We start from the raw sequence: 22,044 nt of genomic DNA on the forward strand, positions 1-22,044 counted from the left end.
ATTTTTCTTTCTAACGAGGCTCACATTGATGTCAGAGTCCAAAATTAAACTTAGAATTGTCCAACACATCCACTTATTGTCTATTCTGCAAATAAATCAACAACCTGAATGTCACAGATTATTTTCCTCATAAATGGTATTTAAAATAAATCAACAAGCAGAAATTGTATCACAAATAAGAGTAGAAAAAGTTGCATTTATATTGCTTTTCATGACCTTAATACATTTATGGTCAGAGATAGTTTTAAAATGCAGTCACTATTGTGCTATCAGTAAGGCTGTGATAATAAGGCATTCAATTGTCCGGTTATCCTGATGGTTCAACATCACATTTCTCTAGAAAGAGCCGGGGTTGGCATCTGGAACATCAGGAATGTAGGCCAGAGTCACAGAATTATACAGCATGAAAACAGGCCCTTTGGCCCAACTTGCTCATGTTGACGAAGGTGCCTGTCTGAGCTAGTCCAATTCGTCTGCATTAGGCCCATTAACCTCTGCTTTTACTACCAATGTATTTTAAACATAATTGTACTGGCCTCTACCACTTCATCTGACAGCTTGTTCCATCTACCCAGTAGGGGAAAACACTGTCCCTCAGATCTCTGTAAATCTTTCCCCTCTCACCTTAAACCTATGCCCTCCGGTGTTAGAATCACCTATCCTGGGAGAAAGACTTTCCCTCCCCCTTATCTATGCCAGGGTAAGCAATTAGCAGAAGGAAAGAGGAAAAAAACCAATAAAGGATCTTCTGAATGCATCCTAGTATAAGTAATAACGCCACCCGCTCCTGGGAATCCCTGACACATGCTCATTCAGTTTGAAGAGAGTAGTGAGCACCTCCAGCCTCTTAGCTGGGAACACATAGATGCTATGCACAAATGGTGGAACACAATACTTAAAATATAACATAATAAACAAACAAAAAAAGTTCAATAAATAAAAAAAGAATATTAGTGCAAACAAAACAAAAGCCCAAAGTTCCTAGTGCAACCAAGACAGTCCCTGGTTCATAGTTTAATTGGTGTTGATGGTTGATGGGAAGAAGCTGTTCCTCAACCTGGAGATGACAGTTTTAAGACTCCTGTACCTTCTTCCCAATGGCAGGAGTGAAATGAGAATGTGGTCAGGGCGGTGTGGCTCCTGTCTGTCTAGTTTAGAGATACAATATGGAAATAGGCCCTTTAGGCCACCAAGTCCACGCTGACCAATGATCACCCATACACTTGTTCTATCCTACACGCTGGGGAAAATTTACAGAAGCCAATTAACCTACAAAACTGCACATCTTTGGAATGTGGGAGAAAACTGGAGCACCAGGAGAAAACCCATAAGGTCAAAGAGAGAACGTACAAACAGGAGGGGCTGAAGGTCAGCACCATGAACATCTTTGAGGCCAAGATTAAGCTACTAAGACAATCCGAATACTGCCACCATGTCCTCTTCAAAGCCAAGACTGAATGGCTTGGACAAGCCTAAGACTGCTCGACCCTCCTCTTTGTGGACAAGACTGAGTGGTCAGGACTAGCCAGAGATTGGCAGCACCTCCCCTTTGAGGGCAAGACCAAACTGCTGGGACAAGGTCATCAGTTCCTCCTCTTCGAGGTAAGACTGAACCGCCAGAACAGGCCTGAGACTGGCAGTGCCTCCCTACTATCCCACAGACGATGAGGGACTGTGCCCTCACATGGACCTGGACCTTCTCATCTCCATCGTCCTTCACTATAGATAAACCTTTTCACATTAGTTCACCCTACCATGAGTGTGGCAGTCTAGTCATTGTCCACATGGCGTCTTCTCTGCACCACACTGGTGAAGAAGGCACGGGCGAGGAATGACTACATAGGCTACTCACGCAAAGGGGGAAACAATTGTTGGGTGACCAGATAATTTTGTTTTACAAATCCTGGATCGTCGTCCTCGGCCTTCCTCTTCTAAAGTCAATAATCAGCTTTTTGGTCTTGCTGATGTTGCGAACATGGTTGTTCTGGCACCATTCAGATGATCGATCTCCCTCCTATACTCTGACTCATCATTATTAGTAATTAATTCAACAATGGTGATGTTGTCGTCAATTTTAAAGGTATTGGTACTGTACCCACCTAGTTCAAGTTCAAGTTCAAGTGAGTTTATTGTCATGTGTCCCTGTGTAGGACAATGAAATTCTTGCTTTGCTTCAGCACACAGAACATAGTAGGCATTTACTACAAAACAGATAAGTGTGTCCATATACCATAATATAAATATATACACACATGAATAAATAAACTGATAAAGTGCAAATAACAGAAAATGGGTTATTAATAATCAGAGTTTTGTCCGAGCCAGGTTTAATAGCCTGATGGTTGTGGGGAAGTAGCTATTCCTGAACCTGGTCGTTGCAGTCTTCAGGCTCCTGTGCCTTCTACCTGAAGGTAGCAGGGAGATGAGTGTGTGGCCAGGATGGTGTGGGACTTTGATGATACTGCCAGCCTTTTTGAGGCAGCGACTGCGATAAATCCCCTCGATGGAAGGAAGGTCAGAGCCGATGATAGACTGGGCAGTGTTTACTACTTTTTGTAGTCTTTTCCTCTCCAAGGCGCTCATATTGCCAAACCAAGCCACGATGCAACCGGTCAGCATGCTCTCTACTGTGCACCTGTAGAAGTTAGAGAGAGTCTTCATAGCATCATAGGAATAGAGTGAATAGAGCAGGGGACTGAGCACACATCCTTGAGTGCCCATGTGTTGATTGTAGTGGTTCAGGTTCTTGTTTAAGTAGGAGTTGATATTATTATTACTTTGCATGTATTTCATAATCAACCGTTCAAAGCACTTCAATATCTTATCTACAACTGTGACTGTCTTGCATTCCCTCAGCACTGCACTGGAATCCGTAGAGCAGGACATGAATTATAAAGTCTTACGACTCAGTTGCAAGACAGCAAAACCTGACACTAGAACAAGTGATAAAGGAACTTGCTCATTTCTCCAAAAGAATTGTATTTCTGACACTATGGCTAGAAAATTATCTATATAGGACCAAACAAAACAGCCTCTGTTATCAAAAATCATATTAAGACAGTGTTAACCTACTGTATTTCCACAAGATTCTGAGTAAGATAATGCAGGTTGATGATAAAGATTGATGAGCTGCTGTAAGAATTTCGACTACCCCAGAGTTATGTTGCTGGTATCCAGCACTTGTAGTGCAACACCAAAATTCATTCCTGATCAGATTTTCAACTGCATTGGTCTGAATCATGACCACCGCTGTTTCCTCACAGAAAACCAAATGAAGGTTCAAAGCGAGTGTTATTTAACAGGTTAAACGCATCTTGCCTGCAATCATAGGCAAAGCCTTGTATAATTCTCTGCCAAGTAAACTTTCAGCAGGCTGAGCCAAACCATCAGTGCCAAATAAGCACAAATGCCAGCACCGCTCCCACAGAGTAACCCTTGCTCTCATAAAATGTGCCTCAAGATCCTCTTGGGAGGTTTATTCTGAGACGCTCCTCACATGACACTTGGCTGCTTATGACTGCAATGTACGAGTCAAGAAAAGCTCTATTGGACATCCTTCCATTTTTTATATCTATCATAGAGGGGCACTTGGCTATGCTATTAGGCCCCCAAAGTGCACTCTTATGTGCACTCATACCTTTCCAGACACCCTGAATACTTCCTACAATGGATGGACTTTTACATCAGAAGCCTATGCTCTACACTCTCACCCAGCAGGGTCAGGCAGGAACAATGGAAGGAAAAGCAGTTACTCGAGTCACCTGAATGGCCATTGACCTAGAATTTTGGCAATTTAGGTCATTTAGGACTGAGATGAAGAAATACTTTTTCACCCAAAGAGTTGTGAAATTGATCATTTGATCAGGTGGAATGGTCCAATTTATTTTCGGTGATGGAAAATTTTCAACTGGGTGAGAAGTTCTGCACATGGGTTAAGCTTTTATATACTAACCCAACAGCTAGAATATTGACAAACCAAATGTTATCACCTAAATTTAATTTATCTAGAGGTTGTAGACAAGGATGCCCATTATCTCCATTATTATTCACCCTAGCTATTGAACCACTGGCAGAAAATGTTAGAGTCCACCCAGAAATATATGGGTATAATACTAAAGATACAGTCAATAACATTTCTTTATACGCAGATGATGTATTACTATACATTACAAATCCAGGAACCAGCATTCCAAACTTGTTAAATCTTATAACTCAATTTGGCTCATTTTCGGGATTATAGAACCTCCCCCACTGCCCTCCTCTCCCTCTATCCCGCACTCCCTACCTCCTCCACCCTACCCCCTTCTCTTCCTCAATCCTCCCATATTCCCTCCTCACCTCAGGATCTCGATGTAAAGCACCGTTTTCTCCACCACGTTGGTGATGAAGTTGTACTTGAGGCGGGGGCTGTCAGGGGGGACGGACCAAGCGGCGCGGAACCGAGGGAGGGAAAAGCTGAGTATGCGGCCTAGTCCTTGCCCCGGGTCCCGCTCCTCTCCCACCCCGCACTCTCCTTCCATGTGGACCCGGAGCAGCAGCCCCGGGTGCCACTCCACTCCCTCCCCGTGGGCCCGGAGTAGCAGGAAAATGGAAGTTACACATGGAGCCGTTATGTCCCCGTTGTGAGGCAAGGCAAGTACAGGCGAAAGGAAAAAAGGTGGCGGTCTGAAATTGTGCAAAGGCCGAAACTGCCGCTGAGGACCCGTTGGGTGTCCTTTGTGACGCCAGTCAAGTACAGACGGCAAGTGTTTATTTTTTATTTTTTAATGTCAATAACTTGTAAAATATATCATCAATCTGAACGAAACTTGCCACAGCACACCACAGGACAATGATGAGTAAGGTTGCCCAAAAGATTTAGCGCTATTGCGTCCCATTTTGGTGTAGTTTCAAGATTATACGGACACACATAATAACAAACAAGATGAGAGTTTTAGTCATATACTAGACCAACTGGGACCCGTTGGGTCCCTGACACACGGGAGGCCTGGTCGCTCAATGCAACCCGTTCCCCAATGCAATATAGCACCACTAACCCATAGCCCCCACGGGAGGCAAGGTCCCCCAACTCAACCCGTTGCTAAACGTAAGTTTCCAGCACTTTCCTGCCTTCCCAGCACTGGACTTTAAAGAAATTCCAATTAGACTTCCCCAATTGCAATACCAATTCACCCTTCCCCTCCTGTCCTGCCAGGAGCTGGAGTAAGTGTTGTATGATGGCAACATTATCCTATTCAAATGAAAAATTGGTGGAACCACAGAGTGTTCCTGTATTGCAACTTTGTATCAAAGTTTGTTGGAAGCTGGCAGGCAGAATTTTAGCAGTAAAAATCCTGTTAAAGTTGGCTTTTTTAAACGTTGAAATATCAATAACGTGAAGAAACTTGATATTCCAACACTCACCCATAGCCCCTAACTGCGCAGGCGCGGCTCACTTCCCTTCATCCCCCTCCACTTCACCCTCCCTCTTCTCTCCCCTCATCTCCCTCCTTCACCTCTCGCTCCCTTTCCCCTACCCTCAGTCACACTTTACCCTCAGTCACACCCTCCCACCCTCCATAACCCCTCGCTACCACCCTGACCCGTTGGGCCCCGTTTCCCCAATGCAATAATCCACCATTCAACCGTTCCCCCAACGCAACCCATTTCACCCAACCCAATCAATCCTTCCCACGTGGGGGGAGGGGGGGAGGGTGGGTCAGTGGACGCTTCCCGGAGCCAATGAAGTGACTCGTCTTTTGGGTCAGCGTTCCCTTGAGCCGATCAATCCATCCCACTTGGGGGGGGGGGGGGGGTGAACAGTCGGCGCTTCCCGGAGTCAATGAATGGACTCGACTTTTTGGTTGGCGTTGGCGCTCCCTTGAGCCAATCAATCCTTCCCAAGGGGTGAGGGGAGCGGCAGTGGGCACTTCCCTGAGCCAATGAATTAACTCGACGTTTGGGTCGGTGTCAGCGTTCTCTGGAGGCAATGAATCCTTCCCACGTTGGGGGGGCAGTTGGCGCTTCCCGGAGCCAATGAATGGACTCGACATTTGGGTCAGTTTCGCCGCTCCCTTGTGCCAATCAATCCTTCCCACGTGGGGGAGAGGGAGGGTGGCAAAAATCTCACTCTCTCCTTTCTCCCCTTGAAGCTGCTGATCCCATTGTCTCTCTGTTACCTCTCCCTCCCTCTCATTTTCCCTACCATCAGTCACTCCCTCCTTCCCTCCCTCACTTCTCCCCTTTCTCACTCCTCCACTAAAGACAATGTTTAAATAACATTTCTTCTCCTCCCATCCCCCACTCCGTCAACTCTCATAGTTTCTGTATTGGCAGCAGAGATCACATTGTGATGTCATTTTCGGTTTTCAGAATCTTCACAGCAGCTTGTGTAAATGAGATCCCATTGTGATTGAATGACTGTGAGATGCTATTGTGACATTATCATTGGAAGCTGGGGGGTCGGGGGGGGGGGGAGAGACTGGGCGGGCCGGTGCTCCCCCACCCCACTCGGGACATCCGGACCGATGGGACACCGGCCCCCAGACCCAGCGCAGAGAAGCGCCAACGCCAGCGCACCTCCGCCTCTCCCGCCAGGCCAACCGACAGCCCGGACCGACAACACCAGCGGCCCCAGACCCACAGCCAGTGCCAACTCCAGCCCAACCCCGCTCCAACTCCAGACGAACCCGCTCCCCGATGGGCCTCTACGGTGACAAGTGCCAGTTCGCCCACGGCCTCAGCCGCTACCCCAAGTACAAGCCATACCTTGCACACTACCGGCTTCTGCCCCTACGGTACCCGCGGCCACTTCATCCACAACCCCGAGGAGGAGCGAGGGCCCTGGCCTCGCCTGCGCCAGAGTGCCAGCCTGGGCTCAGCCTCCTCCGGGCCGGCGCTTGAGTCTTATATTTGAGTGTATTCTTTGAATACTTCACTCCCACACTGCCTCTCCCAATCACTTCTGCTATTTTTTTGTCCATCATCCATTTCTCATCAAGCACCATCTTCTGCTCAAATTGATAGTCTGTCAAGTAGTTTTCATGAGGTCTAACCACCAAACAGAATTGTTTAATAAAAAATCAAAATCATATATTTCCCCTGCGAATTACCTCCAGGATTACTCAGACGTGTTGATGAGATTGTTCACAGCCTTGAAATCGCGGGATAATGCAATAAGAACAGTAGAAAATAGGAACCGTTGATAGCCTCCATGACCCTCAAGCGTGCCCTGCCATTCAATATGATCATGGCTGATCAATGCTGGCCTGAAGTCCTCTTCTGTGCTGATTCCCCATCAATTTCTCAAATTTTCAAATATTTATCTATTTCCACCTTAAAGATTTCTAATCGTTCACCGCCATCTGGAACAGGGAATTCCAATGTTTCAGTACCCTCTGGGAGAATTAATTTCTATACACCTCAGTTTAGAACGACCATATCCTTGTTTGTGACTCTCCCAGACTGGCAGTGCTAAGAGTGGTCTGGATCTGTTCCCTCTGGTTTCAAGGTTGGAACTGAACTAGCAGCACAACCAATGTCTTTATATTTGGTTTTAAATTAACTCAGAGGGCAGAATGGTGTTCACTATACCATGGTCAACACCAATGCCCTCAATCCATAGTACAAAAGATTGAGAAACAATACTGTTTGAGAAAGTTTCACTCCTTTACAATGGAGTTTAATGTTAATTTACATGTCAACTGCTTGTGCAAAGCAAATGATTCTGTTGTGAAAGTATTCTGAAAGTCCTCAGGCATCTTGAATCAGATTCATCATGATTATTTTCATTGTCACTATTCCCATGGGCAACAGTGGACTTTATCATGTAAACTATTGATTATGTTCCCGTATGAGTAATTTACTTTACTTTTTTACTTTATTACTTTATTGTCATTGTAGTGATGCATACAACGAAATTCAGGTGCACTGCCTGAGTGGAGCTCAAATGTACAAGATAATAAATAACAATAAACAACAGCAAAAAAGTGAAAAATAATTTGTTCATACACTCACGTGCACATACTGTGACACATACACACAGATTCACACACGCATACACATTATGCCTACGTATACACCCTAACCAGAATAATTTGATACAAATACATCGATAGATGCTCCTGAACACATCATCAGTGACGTAACCTGGGGTCATTGGGTGTTTCGGCTCTTTCAACATCAGACACCCTCACCCAGGCGACCCAGCCGTGGTTGATCAGACCACGACTTGTGTTCAGGTGGCATTCGCTCCTCCCCATGGACCTCCTCTCCTGATCCAGAGCCATCTCGAGGCATTCTCCGCTGCCTCTGTGGTGTTCTTGATGGCCTTCCTCCTCGCCACTCCGTTTATGCCCAGTGCACTCAAGGCTTTGTAGAGCGATTGCCCTGCAAAACCTCTGCAGCCAACCTCGATGGGCATACACCTTGCCTTCCAGCCCTGCTTGCGGCAGTCTATGACCAGTTCTTCATACTTGGCCATCTTCCACTCGTGTGCCTCCTCCAGACGGTCCTCCCATGGCACTGTCAGTTCCAACAAGACGATGTTTTTGGTCGCCTCTGAGACCAGGAGGATATCTGGCCCCAGGGTGGTCGTGGCAATGTGCTGTGGGAACTTCAGCTGTTTCACCAGGTCTACGGAAAGCTGCCAGTCCTGCGCAGTTGCCAGGATTCCTGACGGATTCCTGGCTGCTGTGGTTCTTGGCAGCTGCACTCCGGCCTTCACGAAGGTGATCATCTGGGTGGTGGGGCGTTCTCGTCTGCAGCTGCTGATTCCCATGCTGATGGCTTCTGCAATGGGTTTAAGAAACTGGTTGTGACGCCAGGTGTACCGGCCCTGCCCAAGAGCCTTTGGGCAACAGCTCAGGATGTGCTCCAACGTCCCCTTGCCTGAGCATTGTGGGCAATCTGGAGATTCCGCTTTGCCTCAGATGAAGAGGTTCGATGAGCTGGGCAGGACATCATACACTGCCTGGACCAGGAACTTGATGCGCTGTGGTTCAGCCTGCCAGAGCTCAGTCCATGTGACTTTTTGGTCCTTGGCCTGCTCCCACCTTGTCCAGGCTCCCTGCTGCCTCAATCCAACTGCTCTGGTACATCTCTCCTCCTCCACCACTGCCCTCACTTCCACCTGGACCAGCCTGCGCCTCTCCTTCCTCTTGGCCTTGTCAAACTGGGGAGTTGAGAAGATTCCTAGGCCTGCTCTTCCCCGAGTCACTGCTCCCACCAGGACTCTGTGGCGTATCCGAGACTCTGCTTGCAGCACGGCTTCGCCAGCTCTCCACTTCCTCACAGTTTTCACCTCCACCCCTGCTTGGATATATAAGATATTGCACTCAGAAGGTCATTGTCAGAATATAAGATATTGCACAGAATAGTATTATAAAAATAAATATTATGAATGAATATATCAGTATTGCACAAAGGTAGGCATTCTACAATAGACAATAGACAATAGGTGCAGGAGTAGGCCATTCGGCCCTTCGAGCCAGCACCGCCATTCAATGTGATCATGGCTGATCATCCCCACTCAGTACCCCGTTCCTGCCTTCTCCCCATATCCCCTGACTCCGCTATTTTTAAGAGACCTATCTAGCTCTCTCTTGAAAGCATCCAGAGTACCTGCCTCCACCGTCCTCTGAGGCAGAGAATTCCACAGACTCACCACTCTCTGTGAGAAAAAGTGTTTCCTCGTCTCCGTTCTAAATGGCTTACTCCTTATTCTTAAACTGTGGCCCCTGGTTCTGGACTCCCCCAACATCAGGAACATGTTTCCTGTCTCTAGCGTGTCCAAGCCCTTAACAATCTTATATGTTTCAATGAGATCTCCTCTCATCCTTCTAAACTCCAGAGTGTACAAGCCCAGCTGCTCCATTCTCTCAGCATATGACCGTCCCGCCATCCCGGGAATTAACCTTGTAAACCTATGCTGCACTCTCTCAATAGCAAGAATGTCCTTCCTCAAATTAGGGGACCAAAACTGCACACAATACTCCAGGTGTGGTCTCACTAGGGCTCTGTACAATAATAATAATAATAATAATAATAATAATAATAATAATAATAATAATAATAATAATAATAATAATAATAATAATAATATATTTTATTGTCATTGCACATAAGTGCAACGAGATTTGGTATGCAGCTTCCATCCGATGTCATATCTTAAATAACTAATAAAATTTAGATTTAGATACCCCAAGAACATGGTTTGTAAAAAGAACATTACAACAATAAAATAGTCAAAACAGTTCAAACAGATTAAAGTGCAGATGTATCTGTGTGACGTGACCATCCGAGGGAGACAGTCCATGGGGGGTGGAGGGCACACAGCAGGGCCGGTTCAGAGCCGCTATAGCTCTGGGAATGAAGCTGTTCCTGAGTCTGGAGGTTCGGGCGTAGAAGGCCTTGTAACGTCTGCCAGAGGGAAGTAGTTCGAACAGTCCATTACAGGAGGTGTGAGGAGTCTATATGGATGCTGACGGCCTTCCTGAGACGCCGTGTGTGGTAGATGCCCCCCAAGGCCGGTAGCTGTGTCCCAATAATCTTCTGCGCTCTGTGGACAACGCGCTGAAGAGCTCTCCTCTCTGCCTCCGTGCAGCTGAGATACCACACAGATGCCATACGTTAATATGCCCTCTGTGGTGCAGCGGTAGAAGGTTGTCCGCAGCTGTTGGGGCAGACCAGTCTTTTTTAATGTTCTCAGGAAGAACAGTCGTTGCTGTGCCTTCTTGACCAGCGCAGCGGTGTTGGTGGACCATGTGAGGTCCTCTGAAATGTGAGTGCCCAGAAACTTAAAGCTGGACACTCTCTCCACACTGTCCCCGTAGATGGAGATTGGGGCGTATTCTCCATTATGTGACCTCCTGAAGTCAATAATCAGCTCCTTGGTCTTGGAGGTGTTTAGTGACAAGTTGTTACGTGCGCACCAGTCCGCCAAGTCCTGCACCTCCGCTATGTATTTTGTTTCATCACCGTTGGTGATCAGCCCAATCACTGTTGTGTCGTCTGCAAACTTGACGATGGTGTTGGTGTCGAATGCAGGAACACAGTCGTGTGTGAAGAGGGAGTAGAGCATGGGGCTCAGTACACAGCCCTGTGGTGTGCCGGTGCTCAGGGTGATAGTGGTGGACAGGTGCGGGCTCAGTCTCACTGCCTGCGGTCGCTCCGTCAGAAAATTCAGGATCCAATCGCATATCGGCGAGCTGAGGCCTAGCTGGTGGAGTTTGATGGTGAGCTTGGTGTGGATGACCGTATTGAATGCAGAGCTATAGTCTATGAAGAGCATCCTCACGTACGTGCCCTGTCTTTCCAGGTGAGTCAGGACAGTGTGAAGAGTCAGAGAGATGGCATCCTCTGTGGATCTATTTGTCCTGTATGCAAATTGATGAGAGTCCAGTGAGGCAGGGATGCTGGATTTGATGTGGGAGAGGACCAGCCTTTCAAAGCACTTCATGGGTATTGGAGTTAGGGCAACCGGGCGGTAGTCATTCAGGTTGGTGACTTTAGACTTTTTCGGCACCGGCACTATGGTAGCTGTTTTCAGGCACTTGGGGACCGTTGCCAGAGATAGACAGGTTAAAGATTCTCGTGAATACCTCCACCAGCTGTACAGCACAGTCCTTTAGTACCCTTCCCTGGACTCCATCCGGGCCTGCAGCCTTGCGTGGATTGATCCTACGCAGAACGCACTGTACCTCCTGAGTGCTCAGTGATAAGGCCTGTCCCTCCGCCATGGCCGGGGTTATTCCACTCCTGGTGGTGTTGCCAGTTTCGAAGCGGGAAAAGAAGGTGTTTAGCTCATTGGCCAGTGTGATATCACTGTGGGGGCTGCTCTTGTAGCCAGTGATGTCCCTGACACCCTGCCACATGCTTCTGGTGTCCGCGGTATTGAAGTGGTCTTCCACCCTTTGCCTGTGGATGTCTTTGGCCTTTTTTATACCTTTGTTCAGGTTCGACCTGGCAGCACTGTAGGCAGAAGTGTCCCTGGATTTAAAGGCATTGTTGCGTGCCCTTAGCAGACTCTGAACCTCCTTGTTCATCCAGAGTTTCCGGTTTGGGAACATCTTTATTTGCTTGTCCACTGTGACAGTCTCCACACAGCAGTTGATGTAGGAGAGCACAGTGGATGTGTACTCCTCCAAGTCTACCTCTGTACCACTGGTAGCCTGTTGTGCAAACAGATCCTAGTTGGTGCGATCAAAGCAGTCCTGGAGTTGTAGGGTGGCGTCCTCGGGCCATATTTTGACCGTCTTTATTGCAGGTTTGGTCTTGCGGATGAGGGGTTTGTATGCAGGCAGTAGAAACAGTGAGAGGTGATCGGATTGTCCCAGGGATGGGCAGGGGAGAGCTCTGTACGCGTCCTTGATGTTGGTGTACACTTTATCCAGCGTGTTTGAGCCCCTGGTAGGGCACTGCACATGCTGGTGGAATTTGCGGAGTGCAGCTCATAGGTCGACCTGATTAAAGTCCCCTGCAACAACTGCAGAAGGACCTCTTTGCTCCTATATTCGATTCCTCTTGTTATAAAGGCCAACATGCCATTCGCTTTCTTCACTGCCTACTGTAGCTGTATGCTTACTTTCATAGACTGATGTATAAGGACCCCCAGATCCCGTTGTACTTCCCCTTTTCCCAACTTGATGCCATTTAGATAGTAATCTGCCTTCGTGTTTTTGCTACCAAAGTGGATAACCTCACATTTATCCGCATTAAACTTCATCTGCCATGTATCTGCCCACTCCCCCAACCTGTCCAAGTCACCCTGCATTCTCATAGCATCCTCCTCACAGTTCACACTGCCACCCAGCTTTGTGTCATCTGCAAATTTGCTAATGTTACTTTGAATCCCTTCATCCAAATCATTGGTGTATATTGTAAATAGCTGCGCACCCAGCACCGAGCCTTGCGGTACCCCACTAGTCACTGCCTGCCATTCTGAAAGGGACCTGTTAATCCCTACTCTTTGTTTCCTGTCTGCCAATCACTTCTCTATCCATGTCAGCACTCTACCCCCAATAGCATGTGCCCTAATTTTGCCCACTAATCTCCTATGTGGGACCTTATCAATATACGTTCTGAAAGTCCAGGTACACTACATCCACTGGCTCTTGCTTGTCTAGTTACATCTTCAAAAATTCCAGAAGATTAGGCAAGCATGATTTCCCCATCGTAAATCCATGCTAACTCGGACCGATCCTGTTACTGCTATCCAAATGTTCGGCTATCTCATCTTTTATAATTGACTCCAGTCTCATCTTTTATAATTGACTCCAGTCTCATCTTTTATAATTGACAGTATAAATATTAACTATGGGGGGTGTGCTTTCAGTGCAGAGTTCAGTGTGGCGATGGCCTCAGGGTAGAAACTGTTTGAGTGCAGAGGGAATCTATAAATAGTGAGCTCAAATCTCATCAAATTAGATTAAAATTTGAATGCATTAGATGTCACTATTTAAATAAGAGGCACTGATTTCGCAATTGATAAAAGGCATTGACAGCCCAAAATGAAGGGAAGTATTGATGTCACAAATTAAATAGAGGAAAATGTTGATATCACAACTTAAATTGTGATATTGATGTTGCAATTTAGGAGAAGATATTGATGTCATAATTTCAATGAAGGAAGGCAATGATGTCAAATAAATGAGTTTTAATGATCCCCTTTTTAATTAGAAATATGGTCGTAGCTTAAATGCAGGGAGTAAATTTACACAAAGGAAATGCTCGGCCACAGTTTAAATGAATAGAGAAATTAATGTTGCTTTTATGACTGATATTGAAATTATAATGAAGTAAAGTATCAAGGTCCCATTTATTTGAAGGCATTAACATCATAAGGAAAATGGAAGCATTAATGAAACACTTTAAATATTCTGCAGCCTAGATTTTTGTAAATAATGTTAAGTTTTAGTACTGGGTTAACAAATAGGATAATGCTTTTTCCTGTTTGATTAAAATCATTCTTAACATCCTAAGGTGCTTATTTAGACACCTTAATTGCCTTACTCCAAATGTTTTCGCGAGCAGTCCTCCACAGCATAGAAACGTATTAAGTCTCCTAATCTACCACTACTGCAGCTTAATGATCCTGAGCCACTGTTACCTTTCGTGTCTCTTTCATGGACTGTCGGATGCAGCAAATATTACAAAAAAGGGTTGCTGATTGTAAATGTAGCAGATCTTCTTCTTATCGAGTCCACACACAAGATTAGAAGTTGTTCAGCCAGAGCTGAACACACTTCTCGGCATCTGCACAATGGTGTCTGTCTTGCGCTTCTTGTGCGTCTTGTGCGTGGTGGTGGAAAGATTGGTTGAAACAGGGCCGCGACGTGAACGTTCTTTCCTTGACCCCTATGTAGCAGATAAGGGAGATGGGTTTAAGTTAAGGGTCAGCATAATAGGCAGCAACATGACTTGGAAGCATGAAGCATGGCACAGTCTGAAGAAAATGGACCCCCTCCTTGTCCAATGGCCTATTGAACTCAAGCAAAGAACCCCTTTTAAATGAGCCACTGTTTATAAATGATTAATCTGCTAATAGTGCTATGCTAATGATTCCTGTGGTCTGCTCATCTGGAGTGTGCAGTTGGTCGCTATGACAATGGCCTAACCCCATTTATTAGAAACAATGACCCTTGGTATAAATGGAACAAGCTGCCAGCTGAAGTAGATGAGGTAGGTATAATAACAACATTTAAAAGACATTTGGACCGGTACATGAATAGGAAAGGTTCACAGGGATATGGGCAGAACACATATATGGGCATCGTGTTCAGTATGGACAAATTGGGCCAAAAGGCCAGTTTTCATGCTGTATTCGTTTAATACCATGACATTTCTAAATGATTTTTTTTTAACATTACAGAATATTATAACATATGTTTTTGTAAAACAGGTAAGTTAAAGAGATTACATGACCTGTTGAGTGGGTAGGGAACTAGGGAACCGGGACCCAAATGAGTAGGGAGCGCAGCTAACATAAACTGCTGATCCAGATGCTGAACCATTGGGATTTCAAAATCATCATTGGATTATTGGAGAGACAAGGAACTGCAGATGCTGGTTAACAAAAAAAGACAATCCAGCAGGTCAGGCAGCATTCCTGGTGAACATAGATCAGTGACATTTCAAGTCGGGACCCATCTTCAAATTTTTCAAACAAGATTATTGGAGTTTTACTGTATAATCTCCGATTGCCAAGATATATTTATCCATAATTTCTAAGCAGGTAAGTCATTCTGCTGACAGATTTCATCATTATTGTTATGCTACAATGGGATCTTACAAAAAAATAATGATTTTTCTGATACTAATAAAGTGGCTATATTTCAAAAATGCTTCATTGTCTGTAGTTCTTTTGGAATAGAAACATAAATAATAGGTGCAGAAGTAGGCCATTCAGCCCTACGAGCAAGCATTCAATATGATCATGGCTGATCATCCAAAATTAGTTCCCCGTTCCTGCTTTTCCCCCATATCCCTTGATTCCATTAGCCCTAAGAGCTAAATCTAACTCTCTCTTGAAAAACATCCAGTGGTCTCCACTGCCTTATGTGGCAAAGGATTACACCGATTCACAACTCTCTGGGTGAAAAAGATTTTCTTCACCTCAGTCCTAAATGGCCTACCCCTTATTCTTAAACTGTGACCCCTGGTTCTGGACTCCCCCAACATCGGGAACATTTTTCCTGTATCTAGCCTGTCCAATCCCTTAAGAATTTTATACGTTTCTATAAGATCCCCTCTCATTCTTCTAAATTCCAGTGAATACAAGCCCAGTCGACCCATTCTTTCATCATATGTCAGTCCCGACATCCCGGGAATTAACCTGGTGAACCTACACTGCACTCCCTCAATACCAAGAATGTCCTTCCTCAAATTAGGAGACCAAAACCGCATACAGTACTCCAGGTGTGATCTCACCAGGGTCCTGTACTGCTGCATTAGGACTTGCTTCTAAACACAAATCCTCTCGCTAAGAAGGCCAACATGCCATTAGCTTTCTTTAGCTTACCTTAGTATACCTCACGTTGTACAGGAGCTACATAAATGGACATTTTCTGCAGTGATTTCTTGGCTGCTTCGTACAATTACCGGCATGAGTCTCAATATGTCTTTTCCTTATCCCTTGACTACGTATCTCTGTAACCCTTTAAAACCAAATATAAAGATATTGGTTGTGCTGCTAGTTCAGTTCGAACCTTGAAACCAGAGGGAACAGATCCAGACCACTCTTAGCACTGCCAGTCTGGGAGAGTCACAAACAAGGGTCTGGTCATTCTAAACTGAGGTATATAGAAATTAATTCTCCCAGAGGGTACTGAAACATTGGAATTCCCTGTTCCAGATGGCGGTGAATGATTAGAAATCTTTAAGGTGGAAATAGATAAATATTTGAAAATTTGAGAAATTGATGGGGAATCAGCACAGAAGAGGACTTCAGGCCAGCATTGATCAGCCATGGTCATATTGAATGGCAGGGCACGCTTGAGGGGCATGGAGGCTATCAGCGGTTCCTGTTTTCTAGTGTTCTTATTGCATTATCCCGTGATTTCAAGGCTGTGAACAATAAGCTCATCAACACGTCTGAGTAATCCTGGAGGTAATTCACAGGGGAAATATGGAAAATTATGATTTAATTTTTTTTTTTAACAATTCTGTTTGGTGGTTAGACCTCATGAAAACTACTTGACAGACTATCAATTTGAGCAGAAGATGGTGCTTGATGAGAAATTGATGTTGGACAACCAATAACAGAAGTGATTGGGAGAGGCAGTGTGGGAGACAAGTCTTCAAATACACTCAAACATAATAAGCGAGTTTGGTATTCCGACTGCGCATGCCCAGGTCATAGGTCACTAGCTATAAAACAGTCTTGGCAATGGTGGTGCTGGTTTCTTGGTTTCTACACTTGATCTTAGCCAAAAGGCCGAGAAGCTGCATTGTCTGCAGGCTTACGCTTCGTCCATAGTTGCCGTCAGGGTCGGCTCTCTGTCGCAAACAATTCAGTGGCAAACGTAGACAGGTTTTGCATAAATGCATCTACAATAATACTCTGATAATCCTTGCTTACCCTTCCTCACAATGAGCTGGCAGTTAGATTCTAACAAGGCTTGCAGGTTTCCATCACCCAAATCCTGTCTCCCCGTTATGCAACATGTTCATCCTCATGAGATGACACATCATCATATTAGTTCAACTGAGAAACGCTCTACTAAACTGAATTGGCAGAATTTTTACTTTGAAACAGCCATTTTTCCTGAAACGCATTAGGCTTATAACAAATAAATGAAATATATCAAAAAAATAAAAAAAAACATACTGTGCCACTTCTATTTTTGCTGGTTTACAATGTCCAGGATATTCATTTCCTGTCTCTTTATTGGGTAATCCTATAGCACTGGCAACCCCAAATCTGGTCACTGGAAGCAAAAGGACATCTGAATCGCCATAATGTCATGGCAAAAGTATTGGGGAAAGGTGTAGAGGGAAGGGAGAGCGTGTGGGGGAAAAGAGTGATGACAATTAGCAATAAGATATAGGAACAATAATCCTTACTGAAACCTTACTCAACCAATGAGAGTAGAGTGGTCTTAAGTCAGTTGCTTACTCAACCCTCTTCTCCACCTCCAATGCAAGTGAAACCAAGTGTAAAGAAGGTGTTCCAAGGTTTATAATATGGGTAGAATATGATGAAAGATCAGTTTCATTCACTCCACCGAATGCAGTTAAGACCTCCAGCCCACTGGAAGGAAGGGCCCTGCATGGCAACTATACAAAGTGATGCAGTTGAGATGTGAGGGCCGCAAGAAGTGGACCCTGCTCTGCAAATCACCATCTCACTCCCAACCTGTGTTAATCTGCAGAATGACACTCAATCTTTTATATGCCTTCACAGGTGCAGTGTCAGTCCAAATCAGACACCAAGCCACAGAAGGGAATATTGGGACCAGTGCACAGCAGCTTGACAAAACCTTTAAGTTTTAAGGATCGGGGCGTTTTCAGTTTCGAGAGTAAGTGAAATTTAGGGGGGAATTCAAGAGTAAAGTTTACCTAAATGAAAATTTTCCTCAATATCAAAATAGTAAATTGTTGACATTTATAATGTTTCAGTTAGAATATGTTATTCACAACTCAGAGATCCAAACACACTTTGCAGCTAATGAAACACTTTTGGACTGCAGTCAATAGAACAGAGAACAGTACAGCAGAGAAACAGGCCCATCAGCTCACAATCCACTCCAAAAAAGATACTATGTTAAACTAATCTCCTCTGCCTGCACATGCTCCATATCCCTCCATTCCCTGCACATCCATTTGACTATCTTTGTCTCTCTTTGTAAAAAATCGTTATATACATATCTTTTAAAATTGCCCCTCTCACCTTAAAGCTATGTCCTCTAAAGTTTGACATTTTCACTCTGTGAGAAAGGTTCTGACTGTCTCCTCCAGCTATCCCTCTCGAAATTGTATATACAGTAAACCCTCACAATAACGGACCACGGTGGGGGGGGGATCATGTCCGTTATTACCAATTGTCCGCTGTGTGTGGGGTAAATAATGTTTAACCCAAGGCCGGGAGATAATAAATGAGGGGTTACACCGATTAGGGAGGATGTGGGGGAGGATGGTGTTAAATCAGCAGGAATTCACAGGCCGGAGAGTTCCCGACCCCACACATGGTGCGCCGGGCACGGGCCCGGTATTCACACCGCCTTAATGCTGCTTGCTCCCGCATCCGGAAGCATACCATGTGGCGTCAGCTCATTGGGTAACCTGGCAGAAGTGGGGGCTGGTGCAACTGGAGCCTCGTGGCGTTACCACGCAACTGATGCACCCACCACCAGTGTGACGCAGGTGCACTGGTGCGCGCTTCATCTGCAACCAACACCCTGCGACCATGTTTTGTGGCAGTTGCTGCATGCCCGTGCCCAATGCAACGATTGTCAAGGGTGTTTTACAGTTCACTCTCACCTCACCGCTGCCTTTCTGTTGCGCTGCACGCCACCTGCCAACTGCCAACACGAAAGGACGTCTCGTTCCAATCACTGAAATTCGTTATATAGAGGTCCGTAATTGTGAGGGATTACTCTGCTTCTAATAGGTTAACCCTCATCCTCTGATGCTCCGGAGAGAACAGTCCAAGTTCCTCTAACCTCTCTTTAGAGTTAATACCCTCTAATCTCTTCTGCACTCTCTCTAAAGCCTCAACATCCTTGCTGCAATGGGGCAATCAGAAATGCGCACAATATTCAATATGCAGCCTAACCAAAGTCCTATAAAGCTGCATAATGACGTCTTGACACCTATACTCAATGCCCGAACCAATGAAGGCAGCATACCATGTCTTACCAACCTGTAATGTCACCTTCAGGGAGCCATGACTCCCTGTGCCCCAAGATCCCTATGTAAATCAATGTTGTTAAGGGTCTTGCCATTAACTGTTGAAATGTTGGAAATTTGGCAGACAATTTGCACACAGAAAGGTCTCCCATAACAACCAAATGATAATGTCCAGATAATATATTTATAACATTTAACTGAAGATTGACTATTGACCAGGATGCCAGGGAGTATAATCTTCTTTTCTTTCAAATGCTGTTACATGTTTGAGAGATGTCAGGGCTTCAATTTTACATCTCAGCTGCACAGATTTGCACTTTAGCTTTACATTTTATCATTAAGTCCTGAAATGGGATTTAAACTTACAATCTCTGGCTCAGAGATTGGCACCATCACTGAAACATGACTGTACATTCACCCAGATTCAATGTGGGTCTTTAGAACCAGATATGTCAGCATTTTGGAAAGGACAGCATTGCATTTTTACAATTTAATTAATATTCAAAAAATATTTGCACTTGCTGTAACATCATAATCATGGAAATATTGAGGCCATCTCCATGACTCCCTGAACGTGCGGGGTGTTAAAAATAGAGATCAGAATGCATGTTTTGACAATAAAGGATTCCACTTCCTCACTGAAGGTTCCCCAAGGCATTGCACTTCAAAAACAATCAGGAATGAATTGATTCTACCAATGAATTGTGAATGAAGCACAAGGGATTTAATTTGAAATGAAATTATTCCTTTTGCATGTGTTTTTTTTCCAAAATAATTGAGTGTTGTAGACAATACAGAGGGGATTTACAAATATTTCCACGGATCAGGCATTCATTAATATTGAGAAGCCAAAGAGGGTGGCATTGTCCTCCGTACAATAGTAACTTAAAGGAACTTTTAGCAGAAAGGTGCAAAATCGTGATGTTTTCACAGTTATTAAAAATAAAATGCTTCCACTGAGAGGCTCAATACTCAGAGGACTCAGACTAAAGGCCATTGGTAAAAGAACTAGGAGAACGTCAGAAGAATCTTTAATGCATTGGCAGAAAGGTTAATGATAGCATGTTTAGTATTGATTTTCATTTCTGATGACAGCAATGATGCACTTACAAATTTGGTGCCAGAGAGTCACTGTACTGCAATGTCATTGAGGAGAATCATTAAGTTAGTTTGAGTTATTGCTCACTATAGTACTAATGTAGTCGGAGGATGGTGGGTGCGCCCCAATCTAGAGACTGTAGTTTAATTTCTGGTTTCAATGGGTGCTTTAAACTACCTGACCCGTAAGCCCTTCTTTGATGACTGTTCCAATTCAGATTGTTGCTCAGAGGATTGGATGATAGCTGGTTGATGTAAATGCTAGTAAATGGACTCATTTTTAAAGTTGCCATCTGCCGTCCTCCACCAGCCTTTGAAGTTAATCAAGTCCTTGAATCCATGAATGCAATGTATTTGAATTTATTGAAATCCACGAATGTACAGCAAGGCAATTTTAACATAATGGAACTTGAAACTTACAAGAGTTTATGAGAGTCCAAAAACATGTTTTGACCTTTCATATATCTAATGGCTATTTCTAAATCAGGTCTGCAAAAACCTTAGCAGATGGAAATAATCAATTTACAAAAGGAAATGAATCAATTTAATAGGTGACAGCTGCAAACAGACAACAGTGGAGATGTCCCATATATGAACATGAAGGAGGTATAGTAGTGATACCACATGTCACACCACATGCAATTATCTAACTTCAACATCTAAGTGTAAGTTATAGTTGAAGATCTGTTTTTACACCAGAGAGCCATACAAAAGAGAAAGAATACTCCCTTATATCTGTTAGTAATCCAGCCCAAAATTTCATCGGAATATAGCCTTGGGAGGTGGGAGTGGGCAGCGACAGGCGAGGAGCAAGGCCAGTAGGAGAGGAGAGGGAACCGGGGTCTGGCCTACTGCGCCCTCAAGGTCAGGTGCAGGAGGGGACCTGAGGAACGAAGGTGGACGGGCGAGGAGAGAGACGTCTATTTTAAGGTCGACCCGCATGACCCACTGGAGGCCCGCAACAGCCTGCCGCTTGCTTGGCTCATAAGATCTAGAGCGCATGGTGCACTTTGGAAATGGCACCTCTTACATCAGGTCGCACTAGACTATTTCTGTACACTTGCTATTCGGGGATTGAGAGTACGGCTACTGGGCTGTTTGTAAGAAAATAATTTCACTATGTGTTAGCACTTTGCACATGTGATCATAAAAGCACCATTGAACCATTGTTGATCCAAGTACTCAGGCTGTGTATTTTTCGGATGAGATATTAAACCGGTGTTATTTCGGATGAGTTATTAAACCAATTGCCCTCTCAGAATGTAACGGATCCCTTGACACTACTTTAGAGTAGAGCAGAGGAGTTCTCCCAAGTGTCCTAGCTAATTGTTATACCCTACAAATCGTATTTAAATAGTTCATCTGAATGTTGTTGCACACCTATTTATAGGATTTTCCTGTGTGTACAATGGTTGCTGCTTATGACAGTGATGACACTGCTTGAAGTGGTGGGGGCAGGGGGGTGATGGGGTGGGGGGGGGAGGGTTAGGTCACGTGCCAATAGCAACTAAAGAGCAACATTATGTTGCCATGGAAATAGATGTTGGAGCAAGCGGCCAGCGTGCATTCACTAACCATGAATTATTGAGCTAAACCCCATGAGCATTCATTAAGGACTCG

Source organism: Amblyraja radiata, chromosome 7 (assembly GCF_010909765.2).
Source record: "Amblyraja radiata isolate CabotCenter1 chromosome 7, sAmbRad1.1.pri, whole genome shotgun sequence".
In the NCBI taxonomy this organism is placed as follows: Eukaryota; Metazoa; Chordata; class Chondrichthyes; order Rajiformes; family Rajidae; genus Amblyraja; species Amblyraja radiata.